Raw genomic sequence first — 15,471 nt, 5'->3', positions numbered from 1 at the left:
CAAATGAAAATAGATCCTAAATGGGCCGTATTTATGGGCTTGGTCCATTGGGCTAGTAAGAATATCTTGTCAGACTATGTGGCATCCATGTCAGTTTTTTGCCATGTCACCTTGTGCCACGTGGATGGTGCCATGTCAGCTGAGCCACATCAGCTCATACGTGGATCAGGCCCATGGGTAGTGACCAATTTTTTGGTCAATAGATTCCACGACCAATTGCTTTTGGTCATAGAATCCATGACCAAAAACTAGGAAAGGTCAAGTTTGTATGTTCTTGACGGCCAACTGTTGACCTCTTCGTTTTGGTCATAAGAAGGTCATAAATCAAAAATAATGACAATTCCGTGACCTAAATGGTGGGTCATTATTGACCATATTTCTTGTAGTGTGTGTTGGTCCGATTCTTTATTAAAAGGAGAACCTTAATATCCCGTAGTTTCCATTAGGACCCCACTACCACGGGAGGGATGGACAATAGATGTCATGCAAGTTCTTTTCCCTAAGCACGTATGACTACATACGGAATACATGCCTACATTAGATTGACGAACGGGAGCTAGTTACTTATCTCTCCGTGTTATAGCTGTTACATGATGAATCACATCCGTCATACTCATCCATCACCGATCCACTACCTACGAGTCTTTTACTACTGGTCCTTGCTATGTTACTTTGCTGCTGCTGTCACTGTTGTTACTCTGCTGTCACTACTTCTCTTACTTTGCTGCTACTGCTGTCGCTGCTGCTACTGTTACTCTACTGTCGCTACTGCTGTTACTCTGTTGCTACTGCTGTTACTTGCTCTGCTGCTAGTGCTGTTACTTGCTACTCTTGTTACTTGCTACTTGGCCGTTACTTGCTGCAACACTTTTCTGGAGCCGTTGCCTGGGAAGAATAGTTCCCCGTCCACATGCTATTTACTGGCGCCATTGATACAACAGTTAGGAAGAGTCTGCTATCAACATATATTTTTCTGACACCATTTCTATCATATCACTTTGCTACTGATACTTTGCTTGCAGACACTAATCTTTCAGGTGCGGTTTAAATTGACAAACTCAGCTGCTAATACTTGAGAATATTCTTTCGCCTCCCTTTGTGTCGAATCAATAAATTTGGGTTGAATACTCTACCCTCGAAAACTGTTGCGATCCCCTACACTTGTGGGTTATCACTTATCGGTTGAACCTCAGTGTCAAGGATTCACATAATCCCGTATGTCATTCCCTTTGTCCTTCGGTATGTTACTTGTCAGAGATTTGATCATCGGTATCCACATACCTATTTCAATCTCGTTACTGGCAAGTCTGTTTACTTGTTCCATAATACAAGATCCCGGGACTTACACTTAGTCACATTGCTTGCAAGGCTTGTGTGTGATGTTGTATTACCGAGTGGGCCCCGAGATACCTCTCCGTCACACGAAGTGACAAATCCCAGTCTTGATCCATACTAACTCAAGGATACCTTCGGAGATACCTGTAGAGCACCTTTATAGTCACCCAGTTACGTTGCGACATTTGATGCACACAAGGTATTACTCTGGTGCGAGTGAGTTATATGATCTCATGGTCATAGGAACAAATACTTGACACGCAGAAAACAATAGCAACAAAACGACACAATCAATATGCTACATTCATAGTTTGGGTCTTTTCCATCACATGATTCTCCTAATGATGTGATCCCGTTATCAAGTGACAACACTTTCCTATGGCCAGGAAACCTTGACCATCTTTGATCAACGAACTAGTCAACTAGAGGCTCACCAGGGACAGTGTGTTGTCTATGTATCCACACATGTATTTGAGTTTCCAATCAATACAATTCTAGCATGGATAATAAACGATTATTATGAACAAGTAAATATAATAATAACTAATTTATTATTGCCTCTAGGGCATATTTCCAACAGTCTCCCACTTGCACTAGAGTCAATAATCTAGTTCACATCACCATGTGATTTTAACGAATCCAACACCCATATAGTTCTGGGGTCTGATCACGTCTAGCTCGTGAGAGAGGTTTTAGTCAACGGTTCTGAATCTTTCAGATCCGTGTGTGCTTTACAAATTTTTATGTCATCTTATAGATGCTGCTACTATGTGCTATTCGGAAATACTCCAAATATCTACTTTACTATACGAATCCGTTTTACTACTCATAGTTATTCAGATTAGTGTCAAAGCTTGCATCAACGTAACCCTTTACGACGAACTCCTGAACAACCTCCATAATCGAGAAAAATTCCTTAGTCTATTAGTTACTAAGGATAACTTTGACCGATGTTCAGCGATTCAATCCTGGATCACTCTCTGTACCTCTTAACAAACTTGTGGCAAGGCACACATCAGGTGAGGTACACAGCGTGGCATACTGTACAGTCTATGGCTAAGGCATAGGGGACGACCTTCGTCCTTTCTCTTTCTTCTGCCGTGGTTGGGCTTTTGAGTCTTACTCATATTCACACCTTACAACACAACCAAGAACTCCTTCTTTGCTGATCTATTTTGAACTCCTTCGAAAACTTGTCAAGGCATGCATTTCATTTGAAAATCCTGTTTAGCATTTCTGATTTATCTCCATAGATCTGGATGCTCAATGTTTAAGTAGCTCTATCCAGGTCTTCCTTTGAAAAACCCCTTTCAAACAACCTTTATGCTTTCTAGAAATTCTACATTACTTCCGATCAACAATATGTCAACCACATATACTTAGCAGAAATTCTATAGTGCTCCCACTCACTTCTTTGGAAATACAAGTTTCTCATAAACCTTGCACAAATCGAAAAGTTTTGATCATCTCATCAAAGTGTATATTCCAACTCCGAGATGCTTGCACGAGTCCATAAAAGTACCGCTGGAGCTTGCATACTTGTTAGTATCCTTAGGATCGACAAAATCTTCTGGTTGTATCACATACAACCTTTCCTCAAGGAAACTGTCGAGGAACCAATGTTTTGACATCCTATGTGCACTATTTCATAAATTATGCAGCAACTACTAACATAATTTTCAACAGACTTTTAGCATCGCTACGAGTGAGAAAGTCTCATCATAGTCAACTCTTTGATCTTGTCGAAAACATCTTTGCGACAAGTCGCGCCTTTTTTAATGGTGACTTTTCACCATCATCGTCTGTCTTCCTTTCAAAGATCCATCTTTACTTAATAGTCCTACGACCATCAAGTAGTTCTCCCAAAGTCTACACTCTTTATCAAACATGGATCATCTCTCGGATTTCATGGCCTCCAGACATTTGTCGGAATCCAGGCCCACCATCGCTTCTCCATAGCTCGTAGGTTCATTGTTGTTCAACAACATGACCTCCAAGACAGGGTTACCCTACCATGCTACCTCTTGAGCTTGCATTGGTTTTTCCCTTGAAGAGGAAAGGGTGATGCAACACACTAGCAATAAGTATTTCCCTCAGTTTGAGAACCAAGGTATCAATCCAGTAGGAGTATCAAGGCAAGTCTCCAAAGTACCTGCGCAAAAACAGCAAACTTGCACCCAACGCTACAAAGGGGTTGTCAATACCTTCACGATTGATTGCAAGGTGAGATCTGAAGGTGGAAGGTGCAACAAAGTGAAAGTGTAGAGCTGAAAATATGATGTGAAGTACACCCGGGGGCCATAGTGTTCACTACAGGCTTCTCTCCTAATAGCAAATATTACGGTGGGTGACCGAATTACTGGTGAGCAACTGATAGAACCGTGCAAAGTCATGACGATATCTAAGGCAATGATAATACATATAGGCATCACGTCCGAGACAAGTAGACCGATACTTTCTGCATCTACTACTATTACTCCGCACATCGACCGCTATCCAGCATGCATCTAGTGTATTGAGTTCATCGCAAACAAAGTAACGCCTTAAGCAAGATGACATGATGTAGAGGGGTAAATTCATGCAATAGATATATACCCCATCTTTTTACCCTTGATGGCAACAACATGATGCGCGTCTTGCTACCCCTTCTGTCACTGGGTGAGTTCCCCGCACGGTATGAACCCAAAACCAAGCACTTCTCCCATTGCAAGAATTATAGATCAAGTTGGCCAAACGAAACCCACAACTCGAAGTGAATTACAAGGATATGAAATCATGCATATAAGAGATCAGAGGAAACTCAAATAAGATTCATAGATAATCTGATCATAAATCCACAATTCATCGGATCTCGACAAACACACCGCAAAAGAGGATTACATCGGATAGATCTCCATGAAGATCATGGAGAAATTTGTATTGAAGATCCAAGAGAGAGAAGAAGCCATCTAGCTACTAGCTATGGACCCGAAGGTCTGTGGTGAACTACTCACGCATCATCGGAGAGGCAATGGTGTTGATGAAGAAGCCCTCCGTGTCCGAATCCCCCCTCCGTCAGGGCACCAGAACGTGCCCCAAATGGGATCTTACGGAGACAGAAGCTTGCGGCGGCGGAAAAGTATTTTCATGGCTCTCTCCCGTGGTTTCAGATTTTTAGGGAAAAGGAGCCACGGGGGCCCAAAAGCGTGCTAGGCGCCCCCCAGGCCGCGCTCCCTGCTACGGTAACAAAAGTCCTTCCTTGGCGCTAGGAATTCTTCTTGCTACTTCTCTTGTTCGCGTCGGTTTTTTCCTTGAAGAGGAAAGGGTGATGCAGCACAGGAGCAGTAAGTATTTCCCTCAGTTTGAGAACCAAGGTATCAATCCAGAAGGAGGGTCTCGTCAAGTCCAGAGTACCTACGCAAACACAAACAAGCTTGCACCCAATGTTTCAAAGGGGTTGTCAATCCCTTCAAGATTGTTTGCAAAGTGAGATCTGAAGGCGGAAAGTGCAACGAAGTAAAGAGTGTAAGGCTAAAGATATGGTGTGGAGTAGACCCTGGGGGCCATAGTGTTCACTAGAGGCTTCTCTCATAATAGCAAATATCACGGCGGGTGAACAAATTACTGTCGAGCAATTGATAGAACCGCGCAAAGTCATAACGATATCTACGGCAATGATCATGCATATAGGCATCAGGTCCGAGACAAGTAGACCGATACTTTCTGCATCTACTACTATTACACCATACATCGACCGCTATCCAGCATGCATCTAGTGTATTGAGTTCATGGCGAACAGAGTAACGCCTTAAGCAAGATGACATGATGTAGAGGGATAATCTCAAACCAATGATGAAAACCCCATCTTTTTACCCTTGATGGTAACAACATGATGCGTGCCTCGGTACCCCTTCTGTCACTGGGTGAGGTCACCGCACGGTATGAACCCAACACCAAGCACTTCTCCCATTGCAAGAATCATAGATCTAGTTGGCCAAACAAAACTCACAACTCGAAGAGAATTACAAGGATATGAAATCATGCATAAGAGAGATCAGAAGAAACTCAAATAAGATTCATAGATAATCTGATCATAAATCCACAATTCATCGGATCTCGACAAACACACCGCAAAAGAAGATTACATCGGATATATCTCCATGAAAATCATGGAGAACTTTGTATTGAAGATCCAAGAGAGAGAAGAAGCCATCTAGTTACTAGCTATGGACCCGCAGGTCTATGGTGAACTACTCACGCATCATCGGAGAGGTCATGGTGTTGATGAAGAATCCCTCCGTGTCCGAATCCCCCATCCGCCAGGGCACCAGAACGTGCCCCGGATGGGATCTTGCGGAGACAGAAGCTTGCGGCGGCGGAAAAGTAATTTCGATGATCTCCTGATTTTTTTGGGATTTTTAGGGAATATATAGGCGCAACCCCTAGGTCAGAGGGCGCCCAGGGGGGCCACGAGCCTGTGGGCCGCGGCCTCCCCCCTGGCCGCTGGGTGGGGGCTTGTGGGGCCCCTGAGGCTCCCCTTCCTTGGCTGTCAAGCTTCCCGATCTTCTTCCGTTACGGAAAAAATCTTTTCGGGGATTTTCTTCCGTTTGGACACTGTTTCAAAATCTCCTCTGAAAGGGCTCAAAAACATGGAAAAAACGGGAACTGGAACTTGGCACTGAGTTAATAAGTTAGTACCAAAAAAATATATAAAAGTCATACAAAACATCCGAAGTTTGACAAGATAATAGCATGTTACCATCGAAAATTATAGATACATTGGAGACATATCAAGCATCCCCAAGCTTAACTCTTGCTCGTCCTCGAGTAGGGAAGTGATAAAGAATGAATTTTTGATGTGGAATGCTACCTAGCATAGTTGTCCTTTGCAACTTCTTTCACGCGACATGAATGTTTAGATCCGTAAGATTCAAAACAATAGTTTTCTATTGACATGAAAATAGTAATACTTCAAGCAAACTAGCAAGGTAATCATGAACTTTTAAAAGAACAAGGCCAATGAAAGTTATCCCTACAAAATCATATAGTCTGGCTATGCTCCATCATCCTCACACAACTAATGTAAATCATGCACAACCCGGTATTGGCCAAGTAATTGTTTTCGCACTCTTACTTTCTCAAACTTTTTATAACTATCACGCAATAAATGACCGCGAACCATGGATATAGCACTATAGGTGGAATAGAGTGTGGTGGTGGTTGTGAGACAAAAAAGGAGGAGATGGTCAAATTGAATCAGCGTATTAATAGGCTATCGAGATGCCCATTAATAGATATCAATGTGAATGAGTAGGGATTGCCATACAAGAGATGCACTAGAGCTATAAGTATGTGAAAGCTCAAAAGGAAAACTAGTGGGTGTGCATCCAACTTGCTTGCTCACGAAGACCTAGGGCAATTTTGAGGAAGCCCATCATTGGAATATACAAGCCAAGTTATATAATGAAGATTCCCACTAGCATATAGTAGTGACAAAGCAAGAAGCTCTCAATCATGAAGAACATGGTGCTATCATGAAGCACAAGTGTGGAAAAAGATAGTAGCATTGTCCCTTCTCTCTTTTCTTTTTTTCCATTTGGGCTCTTAGGCCTCTTTATTTCTTTTCTTTTCTTTTCTCTTTTTTTTTGTTTTTGGGCTCTTTGGCCTCTTTTTTTTATTTCCTCACATGGGACAATGCTCTAATAATGATGATCATCACACTTTTATTTACTCACAGCTCAAAGATCACAATGATGATGACTCCATAGGAAATGCCTCCGACAGTGTACCGGGATGAGCAACGATCTAGCATGGCCTATGACGTTGAAACATCTCGCTAGCTATCTTACGATCATGCAATGGCAATATGAGAGTGACGACACAAGTCATGAGACGGAACGGTGGGAGTTGCTTGGCAACATATCTCAGAATGGCTATGAAAATGCCATAGTAGGTAGGTATGGTGTCCGTTTTGAGGAAGGAATTTGGTGGGTTTGTGCACCGGCGAGAATTGCGCGGCACTAGAGAAGCTAGCAATGGTGGAAGGTGAAAGTGCATCTATACCATGGACTCACATTAGTCATGAAGAACTCACATACTTGTTGCGAAAGTTTTTATTAGTAATCGAAACAAAGTGCTAAACGCATACTCCGAGGGGAAGGGTTGGTAGGTGTTAACCATCGCGTGATCCCGACCTCAACACAAAGGATGACAATCAATAGATCAATTATGCTCCGACTTCCCAACATAGCGGTTCACAATACGTGCATGCTACGGGAATCACTAACTTCAACACAAGTATTTCTAGATTCACAACGCCCTACTAACATAGCTCTTAATATTACCAAATCCACGTCTCAAAAGTATTTGAGAGGAATCAAAACTTCTGTTTCTACTCAATGCACATGAAGATGGAGGTTTTTGCATACTCTTTGGGTACCTATCACATTTGGGACTACTTTCAAAGCATAAGCCAACTACCAAATCATGCACCGCCGTGCTCTAAAAGATATAAGTGAAGCACTAGAGCAAAAGTATCTAGCTCAAAAGATATCAATGAAGCACTATGAGCATTCTAGCGAAATCACGATGAGTGCATGTCTCTCTCTCTCTCAAAAAGGTGTGCAGCAAGGATGATTGTGACACAACAAAAAGAAAATACTCCTAAGATACAAGACGCTCCAAGCAAAACACATATCATGTGGTGAATAAAAATATAGCTCCAAGTAATGTTACCGATGGATTGAAGACGTAAGAGGGGATGCCTTCCCGGGGCATCCCCAAGCTTAGGCTTTTTGGTGTCCTTAAATTTGTCTTGGGATGCCTTGGGCATCCCCAAGCTTGAGCTCTTTCCACTCCTTATCTCTTTGTCCATGAGAACATCACCCAAAACTTGAAAACTTCACAACACAAAACTTAAACAGAAACTCGTGATAACATTCGCACAAGAAAACAAACTACCACCTTTTTTGGTACTGTATCAAACTTGATTTCCATCTATATTGGTGTTGGGCTACTGTTCTCACTTTTCCATGGCTAGTACCCCCGATACTAACCATAGTTCCATCAAAACAAGCAACCAACTCAACAAAAACAGAATCTGTCAAAAACAGACCAGTCTGTAGCAATCTGTATACTTCATATACTTCTAATAACTCAAAAAAACTGAAACATTATGACGGCCTGGGAAAAATGCATATCAACCAGAAGCAAAAAAGAATCAACTCAAAAGCTCTTTCTGAATAAAAATGAAAAATCATCTCATGAGCGAAAAGTTTCTGTCTTTTTCCAGCAGGATCAAACAACCATTACCAAGACTAGTCATAAAGGTTTTGCTTGGCTCAAACACAAAAAAAAACACAAAAAACACAATCACCACAGAATTGTGATTGTGTGGATGCAACAAAACAGAAAGAAAAAGATAAATTCATTGGGTTGCCTCCCAACAAGCGCTATTGTTTAACGCCCTTAGCTAGGCATAAAACCGATAGAATCACGTATCGTCGTCTTTGGTGCTCAAACTATAAGTGGCCCTCATCATGGATTCATAAGGAAATCTTATTTTCTTTCTAGGAAAGTGTTCCATGCCCTTCCTTAAATGAAATTGACATCTAATATTCCCTTCGTTCATATCGATGATAGCACCGATAGTCCTTAGGAAAGGTCTACCAAGAATAATAGGGCATGTAGGTGCGACAGCCCGATGCCAACGTTCCAGAAGATTCCCCTTCTATTCCGTTTTCGACGTGTGTCTATTTTATTTTGTCGCATCATCATCGCATCATGTGCATCATCAGCATTGCATCGACATCTCCGTTGCCGCCAGTCTTCAAAAGTTGCATCCGTTCTTAGTTCCCGATTCTCGTCGTTGTCCGTTCCGAGCCCGACCACACACGCACGCGCCCGCGACATCGTTTAAATCTTGTTTTCAAATGTGTGTATAAAACTTTCTCCGTTTGGGTTGGAATGTGGCGTGCGGTCTTAATTTATTATAGGTAGACCGCCTGTCAAATTTCATCGCAATTGGAGTCCTCCTGGTACCCGAACGGTCAACTGTAGCGGCACCGTTTTCGCTCAATTGTTGGACGTTTAGGTATTTTAAACACTGTCGCCGGGTTGCCTGTTTTCCCTCTCATCTCCACCTAGCCTCTCTCCATAGTGCACCGACCTGCTCCCAACATAGTCCGGGAACTTCCCCCGGACCCGAACCCGGTGGTCGTAACCATTGATTCCGGATCAACCCCGTTTTACCGCAAACCGCCATCAGTTTGTCCAGTGGACTTCCTAACCTATTTTTTTTCACACCGTCTGATCTAAATCAGAGGTTCCAAACCTAGATTTGTTTTTCCATAAATAGACTACGATACACCAATTTCAGACCAAACCCTAACCTACATGTCAAATGATTTCAATTCTTCTTCCGGAGTGGCTCATGATATCAATTCCTTTTTCTCAACTGTTATTATCTTTTCTTTTCCGGAGTTCCAAGTTCTTTTAAGTATCGCTTTGTGAGGCTTCATCTAAATCTTGGCAAGGTCATAATCTAATTCCTTTCTACCTTCATATCGTTGCATCATTCATACGGAGGTCCTTCATGGTGGTTCATCATGATATCAATTCATTCTCAAAGTGTTCTTCAAGATTCTATTGGAGAACCTCAAGTTTTCTTATCTTGCATTTCCAAGTGCATTTGTTCTTCCTTTATCCTTTGAGGTGGTATTATAACATTCTTGTTAGTGTAGGAGCCTCTAAGAAATTTCCTTTCAAGAATGAGATAATTATAACCACCAATTCCATGGTCATGAGATATTTTCAACCCATGATTTCTTCATTGAGCTATCTTGGTTTGGATTTCACCTAAAGCTTTTCCTATGGATTGTTTCTATCATGGTGCTTGTCGTTAATCCAAGTTCTCAATGTATCCTCTTGGTGTAAGAAGTTTTGCTTATCTTGTTTCCCGAAACGATCCTTGTTTCTGTTAGTGGCTGGTTGTCACTTCATTAGTTTGAAAAGGTTTCCATAAGCCCACTTCTATCTTGTTCTTTTCGTTGTTGTTTTAACAACAACTCCGTTCAATTATTCTTCCAAGTTAATTTGAGATAGTAGTTGTCATTCCTTTCTTCATTCTCTTACTCCGTACGAGCTAGTTCCTATTCTATCGTTCTGGAGGCATTGTGATATTGCTCTTTTGGGTCTAGCATATTGTTCTATCAAGATCATGGTGTTCCCTTGTTCTATTTAGTTGTTTGTTATGAATATTGTCTAATTCTCCCTTCTTATCGAATTTTTTTGTCCCATTTTCCTACCGAAGTGCTGCCGAAATTTTCTGTGAATTCTTGCTTGTTTCTCATATCTTTCCTCTTCTATTTGCAACCTTCAAGGACCGTTGGTTTCACTCGTTTGTCAAAGAAGCGATTAAGTTTTACCTCTTGTTCTTTCTCATCCTCTCCCCCTTTCATTCTTGGATCTCGGGTCGAGATCCTCTTGTAGTGTAGGAGAGTTGTGACAGCCCGATGCCGACGTTCGAGAAGATTCCCCTTCTATTCCGTTTTCGTCGTGTGTCTATTTTATTTTGTCGCATCATCATCGCATCATGTGCATCATCAGCATTCATCGACATCTCCGTTGCCGCCAGTCTTTAAAAGTTGCATCCGTTCTTAGTTCCCGATTCTCGTCGTTGTCCGTTCTGAGCCCGACCACACACGCACGCGCCCGCGGCATCATTTAAATCTTGTTTTCAAATGTGTGTATAAAACTTTCTCCGTTTGGGTTGGAGCGTGGCGTGCGGTCTTAATTTATTATAGGTAGACCGCCTGTCAAATTTCGTCGCAATCGGAGTCCTCCTGGTACCCGAACGGTCAACCGTAGCGGCACCGTTTTCGCTCAATTGTCGGACGTTTCAGTATTTTAAACACTGTCGCCGGGTTGCCTGTTTTCCCTCTCATCTCCACCTAGCCTCTCTCCACAGTGCACCGACCTGCTCGCAACCTAGTCCAGGAACTTCCCCCGGACCCGAACCCGGTGGTCCTAACAATTGAGTCCGGATCAACCCCGTTTTACCACAAATCGTCATTGGTTTGTCGAGTGGACTTCCTAACCTATTTTTTCACATCGTCCGATCTAAATCGGAAGTTCCAAACCTAGATATTTTTGTTCTATAAATAGACTACGATATACCAATTTCAGACCAAACCCTAACCTACATGTCCCATCCATCAATCCCCTCGCCACCGCCACCCACTGGAATTCCCCTCGGGATCGTCCCAGATATTTTTTTTCCTCCAACGAGCATCGCTCCCCCGATTCTCCCCTCGATCCGCCGCCACCAGCCCATGGACGCGTCCACCCCGACCGCATCATGAGCCTCCTCTAGTCCGCAGCCCCGCTTGGGATCGAAGGAGCCCGACCTCGAGCTGGCTCAGGTGCCCCGTTCTGTAGCCGTGCGGAGCCGTGCGGCTAGGCCCCGAGCTCGCCGAGTCTCTGGCAGCAGCCTCGCGTGCCGCCGCCGCTGGTAGATCGCCGCCGCGCCCCTGGTCCGTTGGAGCGCCGCCTCGCCCCTGGTCCGTTCGAGCACCGCCTCGCCGAATCCCCAGGCCAGGTCCTGGTTCCCCTCTCCTTTCTTCTTCCTCCTGCTATTTCTCCTCTCCTTCCTCCTCTAATCTCTCTCTCTCTCTCATTTGATTTTTCTTCTTCTCTGTCAGGGAACGAACAAGCTTGCAGAGCACGAGCAACATGGCGAGCGTGGCCGGTTGCCACTGCTGTAGGCTCGCCCCAGCCACCCCCAAGGACCTCCTCGTCGGATCAGGAGACCCCGGGTCCTCTCTCCTCCATCCCTGTGCTCTTCTCTCTCCCTCCTTCCGCTTCGCTCTTCCTCGCTCTCTCACTTTGCCATTTTATTCTCTGAAAAGCAGCTGCAGGAGCCCCATGGCTGCCGTCTCGTTACCGTGAATCTCACCGTCGGGGGCCTCCCAGCCGGATCCGGTCGGCCTTGGTAGATCAGCCCATTCCAGGCCTCCGTCAGCCCCGCCGAAACCCCCAAGTCCCACCGCATCAGCGTCATCCTTGCTTGGAATCGCCATGGACACGGTCTCTGTTTTCCCCGCTGTGAGCATCCCCCGTAATTGAACTCTATTGGTAGTGTTATGTCTCGTTCTGGCACTATTATAGATTTCCCCTTTGTTTTAGGATGAACACACATAGTAGCGTAGTGGTTGGAACCTCTCGCCTGCTTCCAGGAGGTACTGGGTTCGATTCCCAGGAACCCCAATTTTTCCATGATTTCCCTTTATTTATTTGTTTTGCACATACGATTATATTATCCGCAGTTGGTACTTACCACGGTCACACATCTAGTCTGGTGGTCATGCATGCATGCATGCCCCATCCAGGAGGTTCTAGGATCAAATCCTAGAATGCTCAATTCTTTTGCTTATGTTAGTTACTTTTCTTTCCTTTTCTTTACCATTCGGGCACACACTCAGCCCCTCGGGCTTGATCCAATTCTGGACCGCTGCAAGCTTTTGCAATTCGGCCCATGTTTATTTTTTTCCCTCCTCGATTTTGCTAGATTTGAGAAAAATAGCATGTTTTAAAAAAAATGTATGTAACTTTTAAACCGTGAGATGGATCGGAACGAGTTATATATGTAGAGCATGTAGAATTTTGCATAGATTAATATTTTCCAACTCTCTCGCATGATAAAAGTACTTAAACGTGTTGTTTGCATCGGTTTACGTGTCGATGCCATAAAAACGGTTTAGGTCGTAACTAATTATTCGTAGCTCTATTGATATGTTCCATATATGTAAATGGAATAGAACGACGTGTAGTTTCACGTGAACCACTTTATTTCACTGTTCAACAAACCTAAATTGAGATTAGGACAAATCTGGACAGAATTAGTATTTAACACATGGGGTCAGTTCGGAGATGCTATATGTCGTTTCCGACCTCATTTAAAATGCCTAGATAGGTAGTTTTATTTGTGCTTCACCCCTTGCCATGTTAACAACATCTTAATATCGTCGTGTTCCTAAACGGGAGTGAACTAAACAATTAAACATGGAGTTTCGTCGATATGCAACTCGTTGCATATCGAGCTTCACTTAATGTGTAGTGTTTGCGTGAGGTGAATTGCCATGCCATGTCTTGCATTATTGAGCCGTTCATGCATCATCTGTGTTGTGCATCGTGTGGTGAATATCGTGTGTTGATTCTTGTTTCCGGTTTCCTTCGTCTTGATAGAGTTCCACAAGCGTGTCGGAAAGTGAGGACCCGTTCGACTACGTCGGTTCGTCTGCTTCACGGAGTCATTCTTCTTCTCGGCGGGATCTCAGGCAAGGTGACCATTTCCCCAGATACCATTACTATCATTGCCATGCTAGTTTTACCGTTTCTATCGATTATGTCTCGTTGCCTACCACCTGTTAAGTATCAGCCTCTCAACAATGCCATGAAAACCTTCAACCTGTTCAACCTAGCAAACCACTGATTGGCTATGTTACTGCTTGCTTAACCCTGTGTTAGCGTTGCTAGTTGCAGGTGTAGTTGCTTCCATGTGAAAACATGGGTTCCTTGTTATATCACCATATTGAATGCTATTTAATTTAATGCACCTATATACTTGGTAAAAGGTGGAAGGCTCGGCCTTTCTAGCCTGGTGTTTTGTTCCATCTTTGCCCCCTTAGTTTCGGCTACCGGTGTTATGTTCCATAAATGAGCGCTACTACCACGATCGTGGTTGTTATGGGGACCCCCTTGATAATTCGTTTTAGATTAAGACTGGTCTGGCAAGGCCCAACTTTGGTACTACATTTGCCTAATAACCTAATAATAATGCATAGGGACCCGCCGACACCCGAGGAATTTAATCAACCCCCGGGCCAGTGATCCTCATGAGTGTTGGTCCAAAAAGGACAGACTGCGGGGCCACCACGGGGCAACTCGAGGTTTGGTACCTGTAGGCTTTTCCATCCGTCGTGTCCTGAGAACGAGATACGCGGCTCCTATCAGGATCGTCGACACGCCGGGTGGCCTTGCTGGATTAGTTTTACCTTGACGAAATATCTTGTGCATCGGGATTCCGGTGATGATTTGGGTATTCTCAGAGTTGAGGTTTTCCACTAGGGAATCCGACGAAATCGCAAGTTTTTGTGATTGATGATTTCTATGTGGCTTGTGGTAATTTGTGATGGACTAGTTGGAGCACCCCTGCAGGGTTAAATCTTTTCGAAAAGCCGTGCCCGCGGTTATGTGGCAACGTGGAAACTTTGTTTAACACTGGTTCTAGATAACTTGAAGTTAACTTAATTAAAATATGCCAACTGTGTGCGTAACCGTGACTGTCTCTTTCATGAGTTCTTTCTCCGATCAAGGACACGGTGGGGTTATGTATGACGTAGGTAGGTGTTCAGGATCATTCATTTGATCATCATTAGTTCACGTCCGCTCTACGTAGATCTTCCCCCTCTTATTTCTTGTACTCGTAAGTTTAGCCACCAAATATATGCTTAGCCGCTGTAGCAACCTCACCACTTAACCATACCTCACCCATTAAGCTTTGCTAGTCTTGATACCTTTGGAAATGAGATTGCTGAGTCCCCTGTGGCTCACAGATTACTACAACACCAGTTGCAGGTACAGGTAAAGGTTACTTGACGCGAGCGTGTTGATTGTTCATTTGGAGTTTCTTCTTCTTCTTCTTCATCGATCTAGGATGGTTTCCAGGCCGGCAGCCTGGGATAGCAAGGATGGACGTCGTTCTTCTTTTCTCGTTTGTTTTCGTCCGTAGTCGGACCCTGCTCTTACTCTTGATGATTATGTAATGTACTGATGTGACTCTGATGTAGCTTGTGGCGAGTGTAAGCCAACTCTATATATATCTCTTCTTTTTAGTACATGTACTTGTAACGATATCCATTCTTGCGACACGACGGGATGCGCTTCTATCCCTGACGAGGCGCTCGTGCCAAATTGAGGATAGGGTCGCATCTTGGGCGTGACAAGTTGGTATCAGAGCAGTACCGACCTAGGAGCCCCCTTGATTGATCGAACTTGGCCGAGTCGAGTCTAGTGAAAAACTATTTGAGTCTTAGTTATATATTGGAGAGTAGGATTCTTTTTTCTCCTCTTCTATGCTGTGGTGAGGAATCTTCACGT

This window comes from Hordeum vulgare, chromosome 5H, assembly GCF_904849725.1.
Source record: "Hordeum vulgare subsp. vulgare chromosome 5H, MorexV3_pseudomolecules_assembly, whole genome shotgun sequence".
Lineage (NCBI taxonomy): Eukaryota > Viridiplantae > Streptophyta > Magnoliopsida > Poales > Poaceae > Hordeum > Hordeum vulgare.
This window is presented reverse-complemented; position numbering follows the sequence as displayed.